Source organism: Limulus polyphemus, unplaced genomic scaffold (genome assembly GCF_000517525.1).
Source record: "Limulus polyphemus unplaced genomic scaffold, Limulus_polyphemus-2.1.2 Scaffold8956, whole genome shotgun sequence".
In the NCBI taxonomy this organism is placed as follows: domain Eukaryota; kingdom Metazoa; phylum Arthropoda; class Merostomata; order Xiphosura; family Limulidae; genus Limulus; species Limulus polyphemus.
The window spans coordinates 3264-8440 of record NW_013674566.1 but is presented as its reverse complement, the minus strand read 5'-3'; positions in this window follow the sequence as shown (position 1 = coordinate 8440).

Sequence of the window (5177 nt, the reverse complement as noted above, 5' to 3'; positions counted from 1 at the left end):
TGGAGCCTCCTCCACAGACATTGCAACAGTTAGAAGCGTCATTATGTTACTTAGAAAGTGAGTTGAAAAAGAGTGTATAGTTATTTTGCAAATGGAATTCTATTTCGGGATAAACAGCGAATCAGTCAGTGTTTTAGCTCTGGGTTACTTTGTACAATAAGTTTTATTTGTCTTACATTAGCCAGTCCCTCAGTAGCACAGCGGTATGTCTGCGGACTCACAACGCTAGAATCCGGGTTTCGATACCCGTGGCAGGCAGAGCACAGATAGCCCATTGTGTAGCTTTGTGCTTAATTACAAATAAACTTACGGTAGTCATTTCTAACATAGGTCTACGACAATATTCAAGTTTGTAGAAATGTTAAACGAGGATATAAAATAATTTATTATCGTTACGTGATTTGGATGTTCAATTGTTTTTACCAGATAATATGAAAGAGCCCGCCAACGAAAGACCTATGCTACTACATTGGAGTAAGAAGTGGGATTATTTGGTGAAAGTAAAATATAGTTCGACGAAACTTTAACTGTTGAATATGAAGACCACGAGGTCAAGTAGTGAGAGTAAAGTGATACTTGAGATGATGAAATTTAAGACAAAATCAGGAGGAATAAGATAGAAAATTTAAAGAAGAACGTGATATAAAACTGAAAGAAGATCGAAAAGAAGAGCAAGGCATAAGATTAAAAGAGGACCAAGAAGAAATAGATAGAAAGATAAAATAATATTAAGAAGAATGTGACAGGAAATTAAGAATTCAAAGAAGAGATTACTGTTTAAAAATTGAAATCATAATAAATCTGATGGAAAAAAACTGATGAAACTATTGGAGACGTACAGAGATTACAACAACAAGAATGAAGTAGTATGAGAGGATATGATGATAATGACAAAATTAAAGAAGTACAAAAAGAAGACACGAATAAAGCAAATAAGACATCTATGAGGTGGAAATGAACATTATTGAGGTTGAAAATTACATCAGTGACAGAATAAAACATCTAGAAAATGAACTATTAAATTAAAAGACTAAACCAGCTACACCTCTTTCTGCATTTGCTCAAGAGTTCCAGCTGAAAACGCCGTCTACCAGCAGATATGAAATAGGAGAACTTATTTGTGTCTTTAAATGAATCTCTGCAGTTAGTGATTGAACTAAAATTCATTAAGGTCATAGATGAACTAATAAAGGCACTATCTAGTAGCAACGGGAGTATCAGATTCTGCAGTATTGGAACATCAGTTCTCCCTAATAGTAGTCTAGAAGAAAAGAAAGAATTGATCAGATGACTATTTAAATAGAATTAAGGAAATAAACCACAAGATAATATATGTTTCGAGTGTAACTTGAAGGGGTATAATGCCAGGAATTGCAGGCAAATACCTGTATGGAATAAGAGTTCTCAAAGCATATCAGAAAGAAATAACTTATATTTGTGGGAAATCAGACGGTTACAGCCAAGACTGTCAGGAATCAACAGCAGTTATCAAGCCAAAGAAACATCTAGTGGATGCGGTGGTGGTTATTGTACCACCAGGAAGTGAGATACTCATATTAGGTTTTAATAGAAATATTTTTTTATCTAGTCACTTGGGCGTAGTGGAAACAAATACTCCAGCAAGCTATAAGGGATTGGTGGTTGGAAAAACTCTCCTAGGTGTGAGAAATAAGGATGTCATACATGACTTTATCCAGGAAAGACTTAAGTCGGCTTGTGATAAAGTGAAAAGTAACTATGCTGTAAGTGCTGATAAAACTGGATTCCAGTGAGGTGACATAGTATGACTGAACAGTTGTCGTCACGAGAGAGGACACATTCCAAAGTGAAGTAGGAGAGGTGATTCAAAGCAAAAATTATTCATCATATTTGGAAATACATTGGTGAGAGACTGGTCAACTGGATAATTCCAGAGAATAACTCATCAATGGAACCCCATCCTGTGGAGGAGCTTGATAAAACTGATTCCAGAGGATTGTCAAGGTTGGAGATACTAATTGATTCACCCTACCACCTATCCAGGAAGAACTCCAGTGACAGGAAAACCAGTGATAACAAGCCTGAAGTTTTCTTTTAATTTTATTATGATATGATAGTTGCCTACTCAATCAATTTCAATATTTTGAAATTACGTACAGCTTATCAAAGAGACAACCTGAATTATTGAAAAATGGATTGTAAGTAATTCGGAGAGACAAATGGTGTCTAAAAAAAGCTTTCAGGTTGTGCTCTGAACCTTTTGAAGAAGAATGTTTTGATAAAACAGATCAAAATGTTCGTCTGAGAGATAATCATTTGCCCACTGTATTTTCACTTCCTGAGCACTTCCAAAAGGTATATTGTCATGACTTAGAAGTATGCTGCTTTAATTGTTCAAATATTTCTTTAGACTGTTTAAAATTGGGTTAAGTGTTTATTCTAAGAAAACTTCCACTTCTGACACCAGTTATTTCAATGTTGTTCTTCCATTGGGCAGGTCCTTTTAAATTATTGTTAAAATAATTTTGAGTCCAGTCCATGCAATGATATCAAATTAGTTTATTTCTTCCGTAATGTTTCTACAAGCTTCCTAGCGGTTTTACTACTAACGTAAAAATAAACTTATTTGTACAATTCTGCGGTCAGTTAATCGAATAACTGAATATACGCAATAACTAACAGTGATTCCAATACTTCACTCAAACTAAATACTTCATTGGCACTTTTCCACTGAAAGAGGAAAACAAACAAACAAACTAAAAACTGACAAACTCAGTACTGGCTGATCCTCGTATTGATAAGGTAGCCTTTCTTCTAGATACTTTGCAAAATCTCTTGATCACTATATTTCCGAATGTTCTAGGTATTCTTTTGGCTAGAAATTAAAATTAAAATCCAATGAAAACTTCCAATAAGCCATTTTGAAAACCTTTTCTTGTAGAAACAGAAAATTTTCAGTTGAAAGATATCACTTGGTAAAGAATGTATGCAACTCGGCGTAAGACATGATTTATTGGGTTTCTAACAGCAATCAAGTCTATGTAGCAATTATATGAAACTTTAGTGTCATCATCTTTATACTCCTTGAAGTATTTTTAACATATAAGTTAAACCAGAATCATTTGGAACCCTTTTCTTTTTGTTGCTATTAGGCAATCTTGCGGCTGTAATAACAACCGTGCTGTTCGACAATTCACAGCTGCATACAAAAGAATGCTCGTGCGTCAGAAATAAAAGCAGTAGAAAACTGCACTATTCAAGAAGAAAAATCAATTTTGTGTCGCAAAAGACCACGTGGAACTTCCTACTGGTTCTGCAGATGTGTTACATGTGTGTGATACGCAGATATTATTTTGAAATACGTGAGCTTATACAGAATCATCATGAATACGAACTTGTCAATTTTACAATAAACATAAAATAGAGGTGGCTTGGTAAAGGCAACAAGTGTAATCAAAGTATTTCAGGCAACAGAAATGCCTTTTGAGGGACTTCAGAAGTCAAAAAGTGCTGGACTTCGTCAAGCAAGTACAATTAACCTTGGAATAGAGATTGCTGTCATGAAAGAAGTAGCTTTGAATGGTGTTTTCTCTCGTTTAGATGGCCACGTTTTATTGTGCTTCTGAAAATAACCGTGTTTACGGTTTGATAAAGTGTGTATTTATGTGTCATATAGAAATACGAATCTGTTACCTTGCTAAACAACAATCTTCAAACGTTGCAGGTGAAAATTGAGAAAAAAAAATTCTAACTTAATTTTATTTAAACATCAAGAGTTTTAAATTGTATGGAGTATAAAAATGTTTGTAGAACATCCAAAGTGAACAGAGTACTGTTTTACAAACAGTCAAATGTACAAAGCACAATTACTAACTAATTATCTTATAATTTGTGACATTAACTGTAAAAACAATAAAAAATAGAACATTAATATTGTAGTATAGTTTAACCTAATTTAGTAGTACAAGTACTTTATTAGCCTACTTGTGTAACTACAAAGAATTTTAAATAACTCTGTTATGTTGTATTGATAAACAATCAACTACAATACTTAATAGTCTGTTGCTTTTTTCAATATTAATACTTCCATTGTGTCTATACGGTACTTTCTACTTTACTACAGACTTGTATAAATTTATACCGAAAATTTTCACTTTATCATTAATAATATAGCTGACCACAATAATATCAATTTATACAAGCGCCGTATTCTCAATTACTGCTTTCTTTATTTTTACAATACCAATTCTACAAAAAAAAAGTATTTTTGCAAATGGTATAGCCATTTTCTTTTTATAGTTACAACAAAAACTAAAAAAAAAGTAATATATAAATATATTAAAGTGTCCATTGTGAATTGACAAGAAATACTGTAAGAATTGAAATCACCGAAACGGAAAGAGTGGAATGATTATAACACATTCAGCCACCACTTGAATAGCCTTGTCATTAGCGCGGTTACACTTGACAATTTAGGGACCAACAATATGGCTACCACTTGACGTAAATTGTAAATACAGTGGTACTGGCCAATGCGCAGCCCAGTTCAATACATAGATCAATATTTAAGCCTTGTAACATAGCATAGATCTTACGATTTCAACATGCATAGCAATATCTGTTGGCAAAAAGTACATTCACATATGTATCATGCGCAGTTACTCTTTAATAGCAGTTTCGTCAGCACGTAATTGTACTCACACACTACACTATGCCAGTTTTAACATTGTAACTTTTATTATACCATCAACAACAATGAGGAAATCAGTTGTGCATTCACATTACAGTTGCTTTCTGCCAGAACAATAGATGACGTCGACTTACTACAAAAAAATTATTTACCAATTGGCCTAATATCTGTGTATAACTTTGCCAGCTTTGGCATTCAAGTAAACTTATAGACTATTTACATAACATATGCGTTTTTTTGTTTAACCCCTTGTTCATCATAAGGGCGTATTAGGTTTACCCGCTATTTTAATTCTCAGTGATAAAATGGTTGCATCTTGATAAGGGTTTTTTACTGAGTCCAGTGATATAACATTTTATGTATATATATATATATCAGATATAACATTTATATATATATATATATATCAGATATAACATTTATGTATATATATATATATATCAGATATAACATTTATGTATATATATATATATCAGATATAACATTTATGTATATATATATATATATC